A 23,313-nucleotide genomic window follows, 5' to 3' on the forward strand; every position below is an offset into this window, starting at 1 on the left:
TTAATTGACAGATGAATGGATAAAGAAGCGGTACATATATAAAACGGAATAGTACTCAGCCATAAAAATTGAAATGATGCCATTTGTAGCAACATGGAGGGACTGAGAGATTATCATACAAAGTGAAATAAGTCAGAGTGAGAAAGACAAATAGCAAATGATACCACTTATATGTGGAATCTAATTATGACACAAACGAACATGTCTGTGCAACAGAAACAGACTCATGGAAATAGAGAACAGACCTATGGTTTCCAAGAAGGAGGGGGTTCAGGGAGGGAAGAATAGGAAGTTGGGGTTAGCAAATGTAAACTATTACATAAGGAAGGTATAAACAACCATTTCCTACTGTAGAGCACAGAGGACTACATTCAGTATCCTATGATAAACCATACTGGAAAATAATATAAAAAAGAATATCTGTGGGACTTGCTGCTGCTGCTGCTAAGTCACTTCAGTCGTGTCCGACTCTGTGCGACCCCATAGACGGCAGTCTACCAGGCTTCCCTGTCCCTGGGATTCTCCAAGCAAGAATACTGGAGCGGGTTGCCATTTCCTTCTTCAATGCATGAAAGTGAAAATTGAAGGTGAAGCCGCTCAGTTGTGTCCAACTCCTGGCAACCCCATAGACTGCAGCCTACTAGGCTCCTTCGTCCATGGGATTTTCCAGGCAAGAGTACTGGAGTGGGCTGCCATTGCCTTATCCCATCTATGGGACTTACCTGGTGCTATATATATATATATATATATATATATATATATATATAAATCACACACACAGAAACAATGTATATACACACATATATGTGTAAAACGAAATCTTTTTGCAGAAATTAACACAACACTGTAGATCAACTATACTTCAAGTGAAAAATAACATGACTGGAAAAAAAAGTTTGGTATGTTTCATTGTATGTAAAGCTTATATCTCAAAGAAAATTCCTCTAAACAAACATAGCTCACTAGATAATGGCACACTTGCTGAAATACTTATGGAGTTGCATACTGATGTCTGCAATTTACCACAAAATGCACCAAGGAATGAGAGCATGTATTAATTTTTAATAATTATACCTTATCTTTTTCAACATGTAAAGAATAAATTTGCATTTTATAAACCACATTCATAAGCCTTCTTCTATTTCTCCATGAGAGGGCAGCATAAAAACAATAAATATTTATTCATATTCATATAAACTCTTGAGAGTCCTTGGACTGCAAGGAGAGCAAACCAGTCAATCCTAAAGGAAATCAGCCTGAATATTCATAAGGACTGATGTTGAAGCTGAAACTCCAATACTTTGGCCACCTGATGTGAAGAATTGACTCATTGGAAAAGTTCCTGATGCTGAAAAAGATTGAAGGTGGGAGAAGAAGGGGATAACAGAGGATGAGATTGTTGGACTGCATCTCCCACTTGATGTACCTGAGGTTGAGTAGACTCTGGGAGTTGGTGATGGACAGGGAAGCCTGGCATCAGGAACTGCAGTCCATGGGGCCTCAAAGAGTCAGACACGACTGAATGACTGAACTGAACTGAACTGACTGACATATACATAGAAAAATCCTAATATAGCCTCAAAATGGACATACTATCCCAAGAGTGATGTATTACACACGTTTTAATAGTATATCAGGGAAACAAATCACAGATGGATACCTCTAAGTGTGGTTAAAAGGATCCAAGAATCTGTACAGCAAAAACAATAAGGCCATTTCAGTCAACATGTATGGACTGAGAGATGATCATACTAAGTGAAATGAAGCACACAGAGAAAGACAAATACCAAACAATATTACTTAAATGTGGACTCTAAGATATGACACACACACACAAACATATGTATGTAACAGAAACACATTCATGGACATAGAGAATAGACTTTTGGCTTCCAAGGAAGAGAGAATTGGGGGAGGGATGGAAGAAGAGATTGCGGTTAAGAGATATAAATTTGAGTACATGGAATGGATAGACAAGTTCCTACTATAGAGCACAGGGAATGGTATTCAATATCCTATGACAAATCATAATGGAAAAACATATATATGGGACTTCCGTAGCAGTTCAGTGGTTAAGACTCCACACTTCCACTGCAGGGGATGCAGTTTCAATCCCTGGTCAGGGAACTAATCCCACATGCTGCACAGTGTAGCAAAAAAAAAAAAAAAAGATTAAATAAAAGAATGTGCACACACACACAATGTATATATACACATATATGTGTATAGCTGAAACACTTTGCTTTAAAACAGACATTAACACAACACTGTAAATCAACTATACTTCAATTAAAAAGTAACATGATTGGGGAAAAAAAAGATTGGTATATTTCATTGTATGTAAAGTTTATATCCAAAGAAAATTGCTGTAAACAAATACGGCTCACTACTTAATGGCATGCTTGCTGAAATACTTAAGGAGACACATACTGATGTCTATAATTTACCACAATGCACCAAGGAAAATGATCGATTGATGATTGGATAGAGGGATGGATAAATGGAGTCATAGGTGACAAAAGATGTATCATAAAATGGTTACAAATATAAACCCCTATATATGCTGTCTACAAGAGACCCACCTCAAATAAAGGGACACATACAGAGTGAAAGTGAAGTGTTGGAAAAGGTATTTTATGTAAATGGATACCAAAAGAAAGCAGGAATAACAGTACTCATAGCAGATAAAATAGACATTGAAATAAAGAACATGAAATGAGACAAAGAAGGACATTGCATAATGATCAAAGGATCAATCCAAGAAGATATAACAATAATAAACATATATGCACCCAACATAGGAGCACCTCAATACGTAAGGCAAATGTTAACAAGTAGGAAAGGGGAAATTGACAGTAACACATAATACTGGGAGACCTTAATACCCTACTCACACCTATGGATAGATCAACCAAAAAGAAAATTAGCAAGGAAACACAATCTTTAAATGATACAATGGACCAGTTAGACCTAATCGATATCTATAGGACATTTCACGCCAAAACAATGGCCTTGATCTTTTTCTCAATGGCACACCGAACATTCTCCAGGATAGATCACATCTTGGACCATAAATCATGCCTTCAGATCAGATCAGATCAGATCAGTTGCTCAGCTGTGTCCGACTCTTTGCGACCCCATGAATCATAGCACGCCAGGCCTCCCTGTCCATCAACAACTCCCGGAGTTCACTGAGACTCACGTCCATCGAGTCAGTGATGCCATCCAACCATCTCATCCTCTGTCATCCCTTTCCCCTCCTGCCCCCAACCCCTTCCAGCATCAGAGTCTTTTCCAATGAGTCAACTCTTTGCATGAGGTGGCCAAAGTACTGGAGTTTCAGCTTTAGCATCATTCCTTCCAAAGAAATCCCAGGGCTGATCTCCTTCAGAATGGACTGGTTGGATCTCCTTGCAGTCCAAGGGACTCCCAAGAGTCTTCTCCAACACCACAGTTCAAAAGCATCAATTCTTCGGTGCTCAGCCTTCTTCACAGTCCAACTCTCACATCCATACATGACCACAGGAAAAACCATAGCCTTGACTAGACGAAGTTTTGTTGGCAAAAGTAATGTCTCTGCTTTTGAATATGCTATCTAGGTTGGTCATAACTTTGCTTCCAAGGAGTAAGCATCTTTTAATTTCATGGCTGCAGTCACCATCTGCAGTGATTTTGGAGCCCAGAAAAATAAAGTCTGGCACTGTTTCCACTGTTTCCCCATCTATTTCCCATGAAGTGATGGGACCAGACCAATCATAATTCTAGTTATCTTTTTAAATTTTGCATGCCACACAAACAACCAAATTTCCTTGTCAGTTGCAGTATTTTTGTGTTGAACTCTCACCAGATCTTTAACTATGGGCATGTTAAATCTTTTCTCTTGCACTTATGCTTCCCTGAAAGTGCTTGCTATAGTGCTGTATCTTCAAGAAAAAGGAACTGTCTCAGACCCTCAGGAAAAGGACTTTGCCAAATGTTCTGAGGCACAAGTTTCTGATGCCATTACTTAAATAACTTTGAAATCCTATCACTGCAGTGAGCCAGAGTTTCCAGAACTCTAGGGAATGAGCTGATAGATTCATGAGGCTGCTAACTCAAGACTGAGAAGGACGAGAATTTCTTACATAGGACTTAACAAACTGATGAAGGACGATTATAGGTTTTGTTTGGAACATTGCTGATGCTTTCATGCTCTATATGCTGGACATAAGAAACCCTTTCTCATTTATGTTAAGCTATCCACAGCTCATAACAATATGATAGGCACCCAGAGGAGGAGGTCAGCAGACAGGAGTTCCTGAGCAGAGGGGGATGGGATGAGGAGGGAACACAGGGAGCATTCATGAGTGGGGCTGTGTTCAGAGGATGTTCAGAGGAAAGAGAATCCTGCAGATGTCATTAGATATTGAGTCTGGCACACAAGGTGCTTCTTGGGCTACAGCACTGTGCAGAAGTTGTTCAGTGTGTACAGTGAGGAAGGCCTCACATGGGGATTTTTCATGGGACAGATGGCATGGTGCAGAAGCCACTCACAGGCAGGGTATATGGTGCAGAAGAAGGCTGGGTGGAGACAGCATTAACAGTGTAGCCTGTCAGAATAGTGCCACTCTTTTCTAAGCAGGAAGGGTTGAGACCAGGAAATCAGTGGCTTTCACAACCAGTGAAAGGTTGGAGTAGTGAAGGTCAGGGAGGCTGCTGCTGATACACTAGGAAAAAGCCCCCAGTGATTCCAGCTGCAGGCAGGACTGTCATGGATGATTTTCAGGAGGTTCCCCAGAAGTCATTGGGAAAGAAACCAGGTATAACTTAGGTATAACCTCTTTTTGACACTCCTTATTGCCCAGTGCTACTGCCAGGGAATAAGGGCTTCTTCATTCCTCAAAGTACTATAGTAGCTTGATAATCAAACCTGGAGGTGCTCTGATGAGGGATTCTGGGACATGTAGTTCCAAGGACTATCCAATATATTGAGTAGAAAATGTACAAAGGGTCAGAGATGCAGCCTAGCTGCTAACAGCCAATCCAGCACAGTCCACCTCTTCTCTCCATGGTTTTTTTCCAAATGATAACAGTAGCAACATCATGCTTCTGCTTAGCATGATGCAGCTATTCCTCATATCGGTGAATGCACCTCTGCCTTCTTCAGCAAGGTGGGATGGCAAAAGTCCAATTAGATACACTCCATTCTCTGGGGGATGTCTTACTCCTTCTCTAGTTCTGTCATAATTACACTTTGATATACGGTACTCTATAGGTTAAATTATATTATTAAGTAACACCCACACAATTCAAACACAGCATTTGGGAATGGGAGAAATAAAAAATAATGGGCATTTGAGTCAACCATATAATAACAAAGCAAGACCAAGTATGCGTAGCTTCTATAGTTGTTATTTTGGCAACTGGCCATGAGGTCATACTCAGTATTTATAACTTCCTTCTTCCACTAGCATTTCAGTTCCCTATAACCTCATCTAGTTGTATCTGGTTGTTTATGTGGCCATAAGATACAAATCTTTATTCTGAACCAATCTGATCCCTTACTGGTCCTGCCTGCATGAATCATTATAGCATTCCATTACCTTGTATTATTGGATATGGGAACACTAGGAGACACTTTCATATTTTTCTCCTAGGTTACAGATATGATCCTTCTTGCTTCCACGGTATAGTAGTAACTCCATTCCACCTCAATAATCAGGAGCAGTCAGCCAGCAGGTAAAATAGTACCTGTCTTGTTGATTCAGTGCCAAGAGGGGCCCCAAATGACCAGGTAGCAATCTCAACTTCAAATTCAATATAACCACTCTTGGGTCCCTTGGTGGAAGATTTCTTCCACTGGGAAATTCATGGGGAAAAGATACTGTGCAGACAAACAGGACAAGAGAAATGTGTTGTGTGGAAATTCACAGGTGGAATGCATTAATAAGCAGAGTCCCCCAGAGGACCCCACATGGGGTGTATGGGTTGGGGGCCCTCATAGGTATGGATCTGTAAAGAGGAAGGAGGAATAGCAAAGGCTGAGTATGGGGATCAAGTGGCTCACTGGGAAACTGCTCTGCTAAGTCATTTTTCAAAATAGTACTAATCTATTTGGGCGGGTGGTGGGGTGTTTGTGTCACATACTATTACCAACAGAGAGTCCTAGAAATATCTGGTTAGGAGCTATTGTTATAGTTCTTGTCCTTTGAATTGATAAAGCATCTTCTTCATTTCCTAATGGTACTCATGTAGCCAAGATGGTGGCTGAGGTTGCGGTGAGAATGTAGCCACAGGGATACTAGTTCAATATCTACTGATTACTGGGTCCCAACGTCCCTGCTCAGTAGTGGAAGGATTTCTCTGTCATGTCTTCTATCTTTGGAATGATTTCCTGATCAATTCTTTTTGGCCCCAGGTGGGATCAAGACATGGATTCCACGTCTTGGAATTCCATAGATTCCATAGATTTTTTCGGGTAAAAATCTTGGAAGCATGGATCAACTGATATGCAGAAACAGGATTCTAACAGCCTGGGCCACTGGCCCTAATAAATAAGATGAGAAGTCTTTCCTGTTGGTACACATCTGGAGGGATGGGTTGCGATGTGTGGTTTAGGGTGCATCTTTGAGAAGGGTGTTTGAGAGATGTCTATTCAGAATTACTGCCAGAGTTGATGGGAACAGGGGTGTTTAAATGGGAAGAGTTGACAGAGGAAGAATCCAATAAGCACATTTACATATTTTAGGGGTTAGCATATAAGAGAGGGATTATAGATTATCAGTGGATGATAGTTAAAGGGAACAAGTTGTAACTCAACTGAGGAATGCATTTCCAGAGACAGAATGGGCTTGTAAGGGACTGTGCTCCTGGTCATTGCAAGTGTTCAGTAAGGACGAAGGAGCCACCTATCAGCAATGAAAGGATGGGCCCAAAAGAATAAAACATTACTCATTAAGATCTGATAGGTCTAAAAAAAAAGAAAATCTGATTGGTCTACTGAATAGGAAGGAACTCCAAAAGGGAGGGGAAATATTTGTATATGTATAGCTGATTCACTTTGCTGTACAGCACAAACTAACACAACACTGAAAAGCAACTACACTCCAATAAAAATAATTTTTTTAAAAAAGATTTGACAGGCCTAGAATTGCACACCTCCTGTGCATGTATAGTTTCTAGATACTTCTGTCTTTTCTCTTTATATTTGATACTTCTTAAAAGTATTTATTTGCCTTTGTAAGGAGAATGGCTTCAAATAATAGGAGAAAATTAATGACACAGCCAAATGCACCAAGTTATTACACTTAAAAAAGGAAACCTTAACATTTACACATGAAGTATCTTACCATTTATTATGTTTGTGTACATTACCGTGAGTCAAGCAAGTATGATTAAAAATTCTAGGCAACTAAAAACAAGGCAAGTGTAATGCAACCACTTTTTTCCTTAAGTCTGCAGAATTTTGAGCCATTTCAACCATGAAAGAGATTTTTTCAGATTGAAATCAGTATCTTGCACATTGGTTCTAAAACTCCCTTAAAGGCATAGTGTATCTTGAAGGTGGGGAAGCCAGCCTATCTTGGACCCCTTTCCCTTTCACTAATTCATTCAGCACCTATGTGTCAGTCCCTACCATGTGCCAAGTCCCTGGCTGAGAGCTAGTCTTGAGGAAAACCAGCTCATATTTTGTGTCAGTACATGGCATGCTGTGCCAATTTTCCCCTCCAGAGCAAATCTTATGCACATCAAGGCAAATAAATTGAATGTTATTCTCTGATCATTTGGACAAGTCCACCATCCAATGTGCACAGGGCTCAGAAACTGGACAGAGATGGAGAGACATTTTCTAATTAAATCAAGAGAAGGGGCGGTCCCAAAATGGTGGAAGAATAGGATGGGGAGACCACTTTCTTCCTCACAGACTCATCGAAAAAAAAAAAAAAAAGATTATTTGAATGTGGAGCAACTTCCACAAAACAACTTCTGAATGCTGGCGGAGGACACCAGACACTCAGAAAGGCAGCCCAATCTCTTCAAAATTAGGAGAAAAGGCCCTCATTTTATTTTTTTGGAGGTGTGAGTTTTTATTGGGAAGGGAAGTTGTCAACTTAAACAGCAGCAAATGAAGAGTGAATAAGGAAACTCCCTGTTGTCACAGATACACAAGACCTCCATCACATATGATACAGGAGGCATTTAATCTGTGATTCCCCCAGCCCCAAAATGTCAAATGCTTTTCCATTCAATCTAATACTTCTGGATTCCTACTAAAAAGGAATACTTTAAGAGGATGGAAAATCCTGAAAGGAAATCTCTGACTAAGAGTAAGGGAGGGAATGTAGAAATTAAGAAGTTATGTAGAACACTCTTTAAATTGTAATTAGCTACATTTTCATATCTTCACAGTAATACAAAACACAGTCACTTGCAGAACTGGTTCAGATTACTTAAATACCAGATACATTTTTAGTCTTCTACATAAGTGTTTGGAAGTTACTTATGTTTGTATGAAACGAAGCTATTAATAATTTTCTACAGCAGTAACTGCCCACCAGCAAGGCTAAGACAAACACAAATCAAGGAATGGAGTTTTCCCAAAGCTTCAGTGTGAAAAGACTATAAACAGTTGATTCCATACACAGGAATGGGTTTCTTTGCTATAGGAAATCCAAATGGAATAAGGAATGGAGATGAGTAAAAAGGTTTCAAGGGGAAGAAAGATGACACCCTGTATGCACTTAGTTTTCTGCCCCTTCTGCCGCATCACATTCTTCTCCTGCACTGTCTGATGTCCATAATGTGAGGTTGTCTCTCAGCAGCTGCATGATGAGGGTGCTGTCTTTGTACGAGTCTTCATTCAGTGTGTCGAGTTCTGCAATAGCCTCATCAAAAGCCGTTTTAGCCAGTGTGCAGGCCAGTTCTGCGTTATTGAGGATCTCATAGTAGAATACAGAAAAGTTAAGAGCCAGCCCCAGCTGGATGGGGTGTGTGGGTTGCATCTCTTTCTTGCTTATATCGAAAGCCTCTTGGTAAGCTCCTTGGGAATTATCTATCGTTTGCTTCCGATCATCACCACAAGCAACTTCAGCAAGGTACCGGAAGTAATCTCCCTTCATTTTCAGATAGAAGACCTTACTCTCTGGATTAGTTGCATTGGCTATTAAATACTTATCCAACAATTCCAGGACCGTGGTGCAGATGGACCTCAGCTCGGACTCTACTTTTGCCCGGGAGTCCTTGATCAGCTGCAACTTCTTGTCCAGGTGTCGGTTTTTTGCTCGATGCTGGAGATGACCCTCCAGGCGGACCAGCGGCCCCAGACCACGTTCTTGTAGGCCACTGACAGCAGGTTGTGCTCCTCGTTAGACAGCTCCGCACCCTGCTCCATCATGGCCTTCAGGCAGGTGGCCATGTCATCGTAGCGCTTGGCCTGCTTAGCCAGATTGGCCTTCTGGATCAGCTCCGAAGCCAGAAGAGGGATCCAAGTAGTGGCACTCGCGCCGTGGCCGCGGAGATGTGAAGGCCTCCTCGCCGCGCCCCCCACCCCCACCCCTCGCCAGCCCCCCGGGTCCACGCTCAACCTCCCTGTCTGCTCCCAAGACCCTCATTTTTAATCAGAAAAACTGTCAGTTTGTCCTTTCGCTTTGCAAAACTTACACAGTGAAAGTGAAAGTTGCTTAGTCCCGTCTGACTCTTTGTGACCCCATGAACTACATAGTCCATGAAATTCTCTAGGCCAGAATACTGGAGTGGGTAGCCTTTGCCTCGTCCAGGAGATCTTTCCAACCCAGGGATCAAACCCAGGTCTTCTACATTGCAGGCAGATTCTTTACCAGCTGAGCCACAGGGGAAGCCCAAGAATACTGGAGTGTGTAGCCTATCCCTTCTCCAGTGGATCTTCCTGACCCAGGAATCGGAGTCTCCTGCATTGCAGGCAGACTCTTTACCAATGGAGCTATCAGGGAAGCCCAATTTACACAGTAACGCTGGCCCCAAAGGTCGAGGAACCCAGTTGCATGGGTCTACATCTGTCCAGCTGGCCAAAGGGAGTCCCTGTTCTAAGTACCTGGGATTTTGGTAGTTGCTGCTAGCTTGGGACAGAGTCTGAACTGGAAAATGGGATGTCACTGAGGTCCCTGTACTCAGATCAGCTAAACAACTGGATCTTCTCCTGGGTGGATGAGCTCTTCTTTGGGAAGATCTGTGAGTCATATCTCTTCCCAGCTAAGAGTATTTCAGTTTAGAGGTGTTTTCATGGAAAAGAGGAGGTGAGGGGGCCAGTTTGGCTCTTCTTATATTTTACCAAGGATGCCCAGAGGAGGAGTGCAATTTCCCACCTGCCTCTCTTTGTGAAAGTGTGCCTTAGGGAAGGTCTGAGGGGGGCAGTTTCCCTGGGAGGACCAGGTAACCTCCACAAAGGCTCAGGACTATGGTTACAGTTACTGGAGAGATACAGCAATGGTTCTGACCTCTTGTCTGAGCCCAAATGTCCTCATTTGCACACTGGGGAGAAGAATATGCTCTGCACAAGATTAGCACGGGGATTAATGCCATCACTCTGTTATAATGCCTGCTATGTAGTAAGGCCTTAAGAATGTTAACTGATTTTATCCCTTCATAATCTTTCTGGAGTCTATGTACTCTAAGACCTACTTTAGGGGATCCTTGTGAAGTTTAGGGGTTGGAAATTGAGGTCAAAGGTATCAATCAGCTATCAAAATTCAGACATGATGTTCATTTGGTCAGTATCCTCTTAAGAATTACATCACAGATAATTTAGACCTAATGTGTAAACTTTCTAATACATGTCCACATGCCTGCGGGGAAGAACTCAGCTGTACTGAAAGCTAGGTAGGAGGAGGTAACTAAAATCTGCTATGTAACTCAATTGAAAGCAACAAACTAGTTGTAAAAGGATATGGAAAGTTCAAAAAATATATATGGCAAATAGACAAGCTAAACATTAGCCTATGTCGATCCCCAGCATTCAGTGTCCACAATTTACCTACTAGGGATAGTCAACAGTCTTTAACCTGGCCCCTAAGAAGCTTCAGGGGGGTCTCCTTCTGCTTTCAAGTCCCAAAGTCACACTCAGGCCACCTAAACTCATCAGGAAGCTGACCAGTCTTGGGGAAGTCAAACGGAATTATTGTTCAACACTTTTTGCTTGAGCCTGAAGTAAGATCATGGATGGGAAGTGCTTTTTCAGCTATAAAAAGGTACACACACAAGGGATTATCATAAGATCATCAAGATACACTACTGGATGTAAGCAAGTTCAACTTAAGAAGGGCAAACATGAACAAATCAAAAGCATGAGGGAGGAAGTGCGGGAAGAAGAGCCAGCAACTTGGGGTAACTGGGGATAGTCAAACTTGTCCTGGAGTCATCATTTTCTTCTCAGCCTGAAGGAAGTAAAAGAAAGTATCCATGAGATTGGAAACACACACTCAATCCAGTTAGCAGTCAGAGGCTCTTGGGGAGGACGAATGCTCCAGGCATGGGAAGTAATAGTCCAGATCAATGTGTCTTCTGGGGAAAAGGCAGAACAGGCTCATCGGTGGTGGAGGGCCTGGTTGCTACCCATTCCCATTGCCTTCAAGGGAGATACTCTGTTCTGCGCTTCTAGTTGAACAGGTGCTAAGGCTAAGGGGCTGCCAGGATCACCAGGCCCCATGAAGCTCAGACACTGGGGTCAATTCCACTGGTTTTTAGCATGCAAACCTGTGTTCAAGCAGAGTTGACCATGTGGCCCAGAGGCTTCCCAAGCACCAGGATAGCACCATCACTTCCCACACATGCCCACTTATCCTGGCCTTTACCTGCTGCTGGTCCCGAGCTATATATCTTGTTTTACTGAATATCTGGCTGTTGAGTCCTGATCTGATGCTATCTGAGCAATGGTGGAGGCAGCTTGGGGGACTATGGCAGAGAACCTGAATCTGAAGTCCTGGGTTGAGGTCCTGGTTGTGCCATCTACAAGCTAGGTGCTTCCCCATGTCTTTTTCCTTTTTAGGTCTTTACTTCCTTGTCCCCAAATGGGCCAATGACCTAGCAGGGAAGCTAGGGGGGCTTAGGTGAGGTGCTACATGGAAGGTGCTTCTTGAGAGGAAGAGACAGTGGCTTCTGCAGCTTGCAAATGTCCATGGGGAAGTTCGTCATCTGTACCACCTAAGACTTCAAAGTGTTACAGGGAATAGGGATTCAAGGACTCAGGTCCCCTGAATATAAAGGCTATCCTTTGACCATCACCTCCCCATTTCACCTCCTCCCCAAGCTCCTGGCAACCACCGTTCTACTCTCTTCTAAGGATTTTGCTATTTTAGATTCCTTGTGTAAGTGGTACTAAGAAGTGTTTGCCTTTCTCTGCCTGGCTTACCTCACTTAGCATAATGTCCTACAGTTTCATCCATGTTGCTGCAAATGACAGGATTTCCTTCTGTCTTTAAAGGCTGGATAATACCCAATTTTAATGTATGTACTACATTTTCTTATCCATCAATCACTGCACATTTAGATTGTTTCCATGTTTTGACTATTGTCGACAATGCTGCAGTGAACAGGCAATGCAGAGACTGCTTTGAGAGCCTGATTTCAATTCCTTTGTGTATATACATAGAAGTTGGATTGATGGATCATAGCATAGCCCTATTTCTAATATTATGCTTGACTTTGTTGTCAGGGTAATTAATGCTGGCTTCATAAAATAAGTTTGGCAGTGTTCTTTCTTCTATTTTTGGAAGAGTTTAAGGAGGATTGTTATTAATTTTTCTTTAAATATTTGTTAGAATTGCCTGTGAAGACCTGGCCCTGAGGTTTTCTTTATTAAGTGGTGTTTGGTTACTGATTTAATCTATTTATTATTGGTCTTTCCAAGCTTTCAATTTCTTCTTGGTTCTGTATTAGTATGTTGTATGTTTCTAGGAATGCATCCATTTCTTCCCACTTATCCAATTTAATGGTATTTAATTGTTGATAGTGGTTTCTAATAACTTTTCACGTAAGCCCAGGAATCAGGAAAATAGACTGTTCTTTGCCAAACCGCATGTCACAGTCTCTGCACCTCTACTCCTGAGTCAATTCTGCATCTGTGCAGATGGAAGGGCTTCCAACTACCTAGCATTTTGTTCCTTTCCTCAATGTTCTGGGCCCCTCTCTACCTCAGCCACTGCTCTGGCCAGACTCTCTGTGGACCAGCAGCCTCAGCATTGTCTGGACTTCTTAGACAAGCCAATTCTCAGGTCCCACCCAGATGTACCAAGTTAGAAACCTTGCTGGGGCCCAGCACTCTGTCTTAAGGAGCCCTTCAGGGGATAGTGAAGTGTGAGTCACATGCTCCAGTATGAGAACTGCTGCTCTAGAACTCATCACAACCAATTTGCCCCTCTCCTTGACTTCCATGACCTCCAACTCAGTTGGATAGTCTCTGCCATCACCTCTCTATTACTGTTCCCTTGAGCACAGTATAAACTGTGCCGACTCACCTGGCACAGCCTCTGCCCCAGTAAATGTCAGTGTCCCCATTTCACGTCTGTGGCTGAACCTGGTTAGGGAACAACACACTACGTGCTAACTGGTCTTAAAGGATTGCACAAGTCCTCCCCTCAAGCAGGCTCTGCAGAGCCCATCCACCCTCCTTGTCTCCGAGACAATTTTCAAATCCTCCCCTTTCTTCTCAAGTGTCCAGCACTCCTCCCCACCCCTCAAAGGTGATCCTTTCATCATTCACTGAGAAAAACAGAGGCAACTAGTGAAGAAGTTCCTCATTCTCCCACCCACCAACCTGGGAACCTCTCCATAATAATGACCCACAGATTCAGCCTTTTCTGTCCCTGCCATGTGTTAACTGGGACCCATTTTTCTCTCCTCCAGATGTACATCAGGATCACCATCAGCATCCATGTCTCCTGCATCATCAGTTTCTGCTTGTGACTCTTACCACTCCCATCAGCATAAACCCATGCCTGGCACCTCTGCCCCACTATCCACTTGCACTGCTGTCTTATAATGCCAACCCATCAGGAGAGTGTTTCAGAGTGACTCTGTCCATTCCCACATGAACCCACTCCAGTCAGGCTTCTATCCCCATAACTCCACCAAAACTGTTTCAACTGAGGTCATCAATGATCACCATGCTGCAAAATTCAAGGGCAGTCCTCAGGCTTCATCCCATTCAATCTTTCAGTGCCACTGACACTGTGACCACTGGACTCTCTGGAGAAACTGTGTCACTTGGGGCATTATATTCTGTGTGACTTCTCATCCTTCTCTGTAGACTCCCTGCTCTTCCCAATCTGTAAATGCTAGAAAGACACAAGGGCTCAGTGTCAGCCCCCATCCCCACCTACTCACACCCTACATGATTTCACCAGCCCTGGCCTTTCCCGGGAACACAAATGCACATATCCATACGATCACAGAAGCTCCCCATGTAGCTCTCCTTGGAATTTCAGTCATCTACAAACCTATATGCAGGTCAGGAAGCAACAGTTAGAACTGGACATGGAACAACAGACTGGTTCCAAATAGGAAAAGGAGTACATCAAGGCTGTATATTGTCACCCTGCTTATTTAGTTATATGCAGAGTACATCATGAGAAACGCTGGGCTGGAAGAAGCACAAGCTGGAATCAAGATTGCAAAGAGAAATATCAATAACCTCAGATATGCAGATGACACCATCCTTGGTGGCAGAAAGTGAAGAGGAACTAAAAAGCCTCTTGATGAAAATGAAAGAGGAGAGTGAAAAAGTTGGCTTAAAGCTCAACATTCAGAAAACTAAGATCATGGCATCTGGTCCCATCACTTCATGGGAAATAGACGGGGAAACAGTGGAAACAGTTTCAGACTTTATTTTTTTGGGCTCCACAATCACTGCCAATGGTGATTGCAGCCATGAAATTAAAAGATGCTTACTCCTTGGAAAGAAAGTTATGACCAACCTAGACAGCATATTAAAAACCAGAGACATTACTTTGCCAACAAAGGTCCATCTAGTCAAGGCTATGGTTTTTCCAGTGGTCATGTATGGATGTGAGAGTTTGACTGTGAAGAAAGCTGAGCACTGAAGAACTGATGCTTTTGAACTGTGGTGTTGGAGAAGATTCTTGAGAGTCCCTTGGACTGCAAGGAGATCCAACAAGTCCATTATAAAGGAGATCGGTCCTAGGTGTTCTTTGGAAGGAATGATGCTAAAGCTGAAACTCCAGTACTTTGGCCACCTCATGTGAAGAGTTGACTCATTGGAAAAGACTCTGATGCTGGGAGGGATTGGGGGCAGGAGGAGAAGGGGACAACAGAGGATGAGATGGCTGGATGGCATCACCGACTCGATGGACGTGAATTTGAGTGAACTCCAGGAGTTGGTGATGGACAGGGAGGCCTGGCATGCTGCGATTCATGGGGTCACAGACTCGGACACGACTGAGCGACTGAACTGAACTGAGCTGAACACCTTCCCTTCACTCAAACCTGCTCCCCTCCAGTATTTCCTTTCTCAGTAAACGGCACCATCATCCCTTCAGGTAATGGTTGGGCCCCAAACTTTGAAGTGTCCTTTGACTCCTCTCATTTTTCCACAACCCACAGACTACTAGTACTATTTTCAAACAATATCCCCAATCCAGCCACCATCTTGACATCTGCCATGCCAATTCCTGAATCAAGTGACTGTTTTCTTTAGCTTGAGTCAGCCCTTGTCTTTCTCCAGTCAAACCATCTAGTAGGTTCCAGCTTCATTTATAATGAAATCTAAAATCTCTCTGGGTCCTCCAACATCTACATGATCCAGGTCTTAGGCATCCTTGTGACTTTATCTCCTACCACTAATCTTTCACTCACGCTATTCCAGCCACATGAGCTAAAATATTCCATGCTCCTGCCTGAAGGCTTTTGCACTTGTTGGCCTTCTGTTGGGAATAGTCTTTCCCCATAAGACTGCTTTTGTTTCCCTCACAGTATTAAGCACATAGACTTGTCAGTACTCATTAACTCCCTTAGACTTGAGAGCTCACTCAGCTCCCACTTCTGCAAAGCCCCTGAGATGGAGCATGAGCATACAGAAATCAAGCCTTCTCCATGCTCTCTGAATCCAAAAGGAATCCCCAGCTCTGGATGGTGTTCTCAGCAACACCACCCCTCTTCCTTACCTTAAAGCAATAGTCATGGCAGCAAATGCCGAAATGTTTTTGGGTAATGTTTGGACAGTCTTGGATCTCCAGGTTGCAGTAAGACAAGAATCCATGGTCAGCCAGACTCTGTGCTTTGATGCAGGCAGCCTGACATCTTTACCTGTGGTATGCAACTGGCCATATATAGCCTTGGGCCACGCTGGACCTCAGCCCATTGTAGACCCTCACACTGTTTCCAGAAACCAGTCACATATCTTCACCCTACTCTATCATACGTGTGGACACTGCAATGTGATTCTTATTCCAGGCAGCTTGCTTCTCCCTGTCCCCCTGCCAAACATATCTGCATGGTGGGCTGTTCCGCTCTAGAACGGGAACACCCATGTCTTCTCCTACAGGAGACATGTCCTTGTATGCCCTATCTGGCTCCGGCTCCCTGTCTTGATGGCCCTTCTCTTCATGCCTGGGACCACTGGGTCCTGCCTGGAATATCACAGGGACAGCAAGGACTATCACAATGTCAGTGTGGCTGTGGAGCCTGCTGGGACCTCCTACTGAAGTCCTAGATACCAACTTGTAGATTGAATATCTTCCCAATTTCAGGATCTCTGCTTTTGTTCCTGGAGTCACCCCTGCTTTTCCCCCTCAGATAGAACTTGCTGAACATCCCTGCCTGCCCTGCTTCTCGCTCAGGGCTCAGTTTCTTGACACTGTTGCTAAAGACTCCTGCCCTCGTCACAGCTCTGCTCTTCCCTCGCATTTTACCACCACCAGTTCCATCTCACAGTTAGTTAGATGGCAGAACAGTCAAGGCCCTGCAGAGCAACAAAGACCCAGCAGAGGCAAGAATAAATAAATAAATATTAAAAAAATATTTTGGAAACCAAAAAACAGTAGAAAAATTGGGAAGCTAAGAAATGTTGGTGGAGAAAATGAGTGTGCTTCTGCTAGTTACAGTCAACTCCTAGGGCCTGTAACTTTCTCTGTGTCCTTGGGGAAGTCCTTGCCCCATTTCCCACCGAGATGGAAGGAGAAACTGGGGTCTTTGCAGAGGATGTGTACAGGAGAGTTGGAGTGCTGGGAGCAGTGTTGTTAGTTTGTTCCCTGCCTCCTGTGCCCTCACCAACCTCGTGGGCTCTGGGACATTGCTCCCTTTGCCCCTGAGGGCAGTGTGGGTTTTGTACCTCACCAGAGATGACCAGCTCTCTGGTCCTGAGTCAGCCTTCTTTCCTAGGTCCTCCCTTTTTCCTTTGCCACCCAGGCTAGACGGTGTACCAGAGCAATGCTGCCTGGGCTGGAAATAGAGTTTGGTACTTTGGACTCCACTCTCATCAGAGGGATCATCTGCCTGCAGATGGCTCCAAAGTTTCTGTATCTGGGAAGGCCTTCTTCCTTGAACTCTGCATTTGTTCATCAAAGTAACTGCCTACTTGGATGCCCAAAGGGCACGTCCGAATGAAGATGTCCAGACTGCAGTGCTTCATCCCCCTCAACACACTCGTTTCTCCACCCCCTCACCACCACTTACCCCAAGGGCTCTGCCTTCTATCCAGTTGCTTAAGTAAAGATGCCAGAATTCTCCTTGCCCTCCCCTCTCCTTTGTTCTTCCTCTCCAACCTAACCTCTCATCAGATTTTGGTGATTCTAGTTGGTGACTGCTCCCTCTGCCCACATCTCCACGGTCCCTGGCCCTGTCTACTCATCTCCCTGCTTCTGCTCTGGCCCCTTTGTTTACTTCACTCCTATCCACACAGCAGCTGGGACAGAGTCTTTGCAATACCACAAGACCCCACTTCTCTCTGGTGACAGGTTCTCCCAGTGTCGCCCCATCTCTTTGGAATAAACTCCAAAGTCCCCTCTCTGGTCAGCAGTTCCTCTGCACCTCTGCTGGCCTCCTCTTAGGCTCTTCTTCCCACACCACTTTCACCCCCAGTCTCCTCACCAGCCTCTGGCTGCAATGGCCTTCTTGGCTGGCTCCAGAGCACATCCAGCTTGTTCCCAACTGTGGCCTTTGCTTTCCTTCCTCCTCTGTGTGGGACAAGCTGCGCCACATAGAGGAGAACTTTCCATGGTGGCCCCCTCCTCCTCATTCAAGTCTCAGATGAACTGCCTCCTCCAACTCTTGGAGTACCACTGCTACTCACATTAGCAGCATTGCCTTATGTGTCACATGTAATTGATGTTGGTTGGGGTCTTTGCTATGGGCATCACCATGAAAGGGTTGGGGATGAGGTTTTGTGGCCACACTCGCATCTGAGAGTCCCCTGTGACATCCAGGTGAATACACACTCTACCCTCTTCCTTCCTCTTCTTCCCTCCACCACCTCACCCCCCGACTCAGGACTCTGAGGGCAGGTGACTGGGATCCCTGGTGCAGGTAAAGAAATTGTCATTGTGCTGCTGGCTTAGTTCATCCTCTAAGGTCTTCTGTCTTTTGGCTTGGTTCCCCTGAGTGTTAGCACTGGTCCCTGCCCAGAGCCAGCAGCCAGCAGATGTTGACCAGGGGAGGAATAGACACAAAATCACTTTGTTTGATGTGCTGTGGAGAGACCTCAGTCCAGATTCAGAGACTCTTGGCCTCTAAGTGACAGGAGGCTTCCATAATATACCCCTCTACAGCACACTTCGCTGTTGGGAATAAAGTCCAGAGGACGGCCAGCCTAGTTAAATGCCTAGAAGCCCAGCAAGACTGCCAGCAGAGGGCGTCTCAGCATTTCTCTCCACTTAGCTGACTCCCAGGCTTCCCTCATAGCTCAGTAGGTAAAGAATCTGCCTGCAATGTAGGAGATTCGATTCCTGGATCAGGAAGATCTTCTGAAGAAGGAAATGGCAACCTACTCCAGTATTCTTGCCTGGAAAATCCCATGGACAGAGGAGTCTGGCAGGCTACAGTCCATGGGGTCACAAGAGTCAGACATGACTTAGCAACTAAACCACCACCACCAACCAGCTGACTCTCAGCTGTGTGACCTGAGAGGTGGCCCTCAGGCTCTAAGGGTTGAGTGGGAGAGTCATTGGCTCACAACCCGGGAAGGGATTCTCTGTACCACAATTGCTGAGGGCCCAAGCTCCGTGCAGCCCAACGAGCCCCTCCTGCCTCCTCTAGGGAGAGCCTGGAGCTCTCTCTTACTTCTTACCAGGCAGTGCTCACCAGCTCCCTGCCAGCTGCAGCCTGCTTTGATTGCTCAACAGACCTCTTCCTCTACCACCCGCTCTGCTCCAGCTCCCAGCCCCTGGGCGCTCCCAGCCCTGCCTCAAACTCTCCACAGATTCTTGGGCAGCCAAGCAGGCTCCTTTCTCCCCTTTGTGAACTTGCCATTCCCTCACTGGCCACTACTACCTGGGGGATAACTTCTTCCTGGCTTCCAGCAGCCTCTGCATCCACCTGCCCATGGAAACCTCACAAGTGCCAGTGGCTCCTTTCAGGCTGGCATGGTCCTTCTGAACATCACCCCAACATGGCACTCATGCTTCCCTGACTCGAGGGTCCTGCTGCTCTGGGTAAGTGTCAGCACGTCTCTGAGTTGTCCTTCACAGACATGATTGCCTATATAGCATGTTCCATAATGTGGTCATGGCCATCTCTCTGGAGGAGGTGGGTGGCAGTGGGCTCAGTACAGATGTGGGACTCAGGCCATGGCCTGATAGGTGGTTGACCTCTCTTTGCCTTGTGTCTGGCTTGCGATGGTCCCCATGCTGAGAACTGGTGATTGGAGTGAGTTGCCACAAATGAAGCCCCGAGAGAACAAGTAATTTGTCCAAGTTGACACAACAAGTATGTGGACAAGCCGGAAATCAAACCCATACAGTCTGGCTTCAGAGGCTCACAGGTACATCCAGGCCAATGTATCTTCCTTTGCCAGTTCACACAGGTGATAGACACAGATGCTTCATGTTCTAGTTAGCTTCTGTGAGCAGCCCTACTCCCTTACCTCTCAGCTGAATTAAGATGTGGGAGTTACTTATATTCATTTGGTAGGATATATTCCTCTAGTGCCTGAATGAACCATCCCAAGGCTGTAACAGGATTCCTGTTTCCACATTTCTTTCTTCTCCTCACTGTTCTAGGTTGAGTTAACCTCACTCTTTCTAGAAACAAAGGTCTCCTCTGATTTCTTATTCAAAGAGTGGGAATTTTTGCATAGGAACTGGATTCTTTCATGTAGTCCTAAGCTTCAGGACTGGAGAAAACTGGGATTTCCCCCTCCTGTAGTCTGAGAGCAAACACCTGGCAGGTAATAATAAGGGAGGTCCCTTTCACAGTTCACTGACCAGCTCCAGGCTAATTTGCTTGAGTCGTGTCTGACTCTTTGCGACCCCATGGACTATACAGTCCATGGAAATCTCCAAACAAGATTACTAGAGTGGGTTGCCATTTCCTTCTCCAGGGTATCTTCCCAATTCAGGGATCAAACCCAGGTCTCCTGTATTGCAGACAGATTCTTTACCATCTGTGCCACCAGGGAAGCCCCTCCTAATTTGTAAATAATGCCTCTTGTTGGAGGGGTTTGTTTTAATCATAAAAGTATCACAGGTTGGTTGTAGAAAAAATGTAAAAGGCAGAAAAGTGTAAACAGGAAATAAAATCACTTGTTAGAGAAAAGTACTATTAACATTTTGGTGTATTTTCTTCCACTACTTTTTCTTGCACACCTATATATGTCTATATAGTTATATAACTATAAACAGATTATGGTCATGTACTTGGATATCACTTTGTATACTGATTTTTATTAAATTTTGTATCATAACTATTACACAAATCATTGAAAACACTTCAAAATCATGATCTTCAGTGTCCCTTTTCACAGTGTTTACTCATAATACTGTGATCCTTCATTTAAATCTCTCTGTACAGGTGTTTTTTTGGTTTTTGTTTTTTGGGTTTTTTTTTTTTTTTTTTTTTTTGCCTCTAGAGTAACTTGAACAGGAATTCTCAAGGCGCTTGATCCATGGTATGAATTTCTTACCAAAAATCTATCAAGTTTACATTCTAGCAGCAATGTATGAGAAAACATTTCACCATACCCTAACAGCATGTACTATTATTTTTTAAAATACTTGCCAGTTAGAAAAAGGGAAAATAGTTGTAATTTTGAAATTTTGCCAAGTGTTTTTTTTGCCATTCCTTGTTTTATTCCCTCCACATGGGGGTCCCCTTTTAATGACAGAGGCCCTGGAGGACCATAGATCCTTAACGTGAACATTAAGACTTTCCCACTCCTTCTGGTTTCCTCTTTGAAGCACACCCTTCCACTTGAACTCTGGAGCCCATCCTTAATTCTTCCTCACATTCTTGCTCCCATAATTATTGTCTTCTCTCCTTCTGTCAACTTCATCTCTTTCTCCTGAAGTCATGTATACTATGCCTCACTTCTGTTTCTTCTAACATAAAGTATGTCTCCTGGATTTGAGAAATTCCTTCAATGTGTACTCAGCAAGTGACCTCTGTTTCTGAAGTAGGTCCTTGTTGGCTGGCTCCTGTCTTTGTTCTCCTGTGCCTCTTTGCGACGTTGGACAGTGCAGATTAAAACACACACACACACACACACACACACACACACGCACACGCACATGCACACGCACACGCACACACACACACACCCTGTCACATCATACTATATTCCCTGCAACTGTAGCTACTTCTGGGCCTCTTCCAAATGCTCGTTGGTCCCATCCCCATCACTGGATGCACCTGTTATCACAGCTGCTACTCATTTGATTTACTTCACACATAGGCCTTTTAGTGATTGCCTTGTCATAATTGAATGTTGTCACAGTGGAGCAGCATAGACAGTAAATACTGGGAGCTGTGGCCCTCAGACTTTTATGTAGGAAGAGGGAGTTCCTACCTCCTTGGCAAAATGTGGTGCAAAACTGAACTTTTCATTAGGGCACATTAGAACTTAGGTAGTAACGTGATGCAAACTTATCTTCACAACAAACTGCATATTTAAAAGTTTTTCATATACTTCTGCTCGTGTTTCACTTGATGTCAGAATTCCACATTTCTAGCCATGTTACATGGCTTCCCTGGTGGCTCAGATAGTAAAGAATCTGCCTGCAGTGTGGGAGACCCAGGTTTGATCCCTGAGTTAGGAAGATCCCCTGGAGAAGAAAATGGCTACCCACTCCAGTATTCTTGCCTGGAGAAATGCCTAGACAGAGGAGCCTGGAGGGCTATAGTTCATGGGATTGCAAAGAGTCAGACATGACTGAAACAAAAGGAAACCAAAAGCAGTCATTACCCATTAAGCAGTCATTCCTACCTCCGTACGCCCCAGGTCCTGGCAAACACTAATCTGTTTTGTGTCTTTTTGAAGTTGCCTGTTCTGGATATTTCATATTCATGGAATCAAACATGTGGATCTTCTGTCTGTGACATTTGTCTGTGACTCAGCATAATGTTTTTAAGGTTTGTGAATGTTGTGGCATCTAGCAGGACATCATTGATTTTAACTGATTGAATAATATTCAATTGTATGGATATACCATATTTGCTTATCCATTCTTCATTTGATGGAAATTTGGCTTGTTGTTGTTTAGTCGCTAAGTCATGTCCGACTCTTTTGCAACCCCATGGATTGTAGCCCGCCAGGGTAGGGGTTTGTTAATGCCCAGGAGAGGGCCCAGGGGATCCTGAGTATCCAAGATTGTCCTGTTTGACACCTTACCATGTTTCAGGGTTCCACTTTACCTTTGTCAGATCCATACAGGATATGGAGAACTGTAAATGCTGTGCAAGCCATCTCCATAGCATCAGGGACTCTCTCTTCAGCCCAAAACAACAGGCATCCCCGAACTCATCAGCTGTGGGGAACCCTGGGTTTCCAGTGTCAAACACAAGACATCAGTCCATGATGCCAATAAAAATGTCTCACTGAGAAGGTGAAGTAGAGCATCCCAGACACCTTGGAAATTAGACTGTCACCTAGGTCACACAATGGTGATCTCCTTCCTGTGGCACCTGGAACTTATCCTCAGAGCAGAGTCTTAAACACCTGACAAGTTCCACCAACTCACAACACTATGAATGAAAGAGTGAATGAATGAGGTCATAAGGAAAATATTAGAACATAGAGATAGAGCTGTCTCCCTGACAAAGCCAAAGTTGGGAGATATATTTGACTCAGAGAGACACAGTGTTAAAGAAGTGACGGGTATAGTTTCAGTGTGTAAAGTCCACATAGAGCATGAACTT

The 23,313-nt window shown here is 44.2% G+C and overlaps 1 pseudogene; it reads right to left on the reverse strand.

Annotated features, from left to right (window-relative positions):
* Positions 1–8,641: 8,641 nt before the first annotated feature.
* Positions 8,642–13,506, reverse strand: LOC113888155 (annotated as a pseudogene).
* Between the last annotated feature and the right edge of the window lie 9,807 nt (positions 13,507–23,313).

Source organism: Bos indicus x Bos taurus, chromosome X (genome assembly GCF_003369695.1).
Source record: "Bos indicus x Bos taurus breed Angus x Brahman F1 hybrid chromosome X, Bos_hybrid_MaternalHap_v2.0, whole genome shotgun sequence".
In the NCBI taxonomy this organism is placed as follows: domain Eukaryota; kingdom Metazoa; phylum Chordata; class Mammalia; order Artiodactyla; family Bovidae; genus Bos; species Bos indicus x Bos taurus.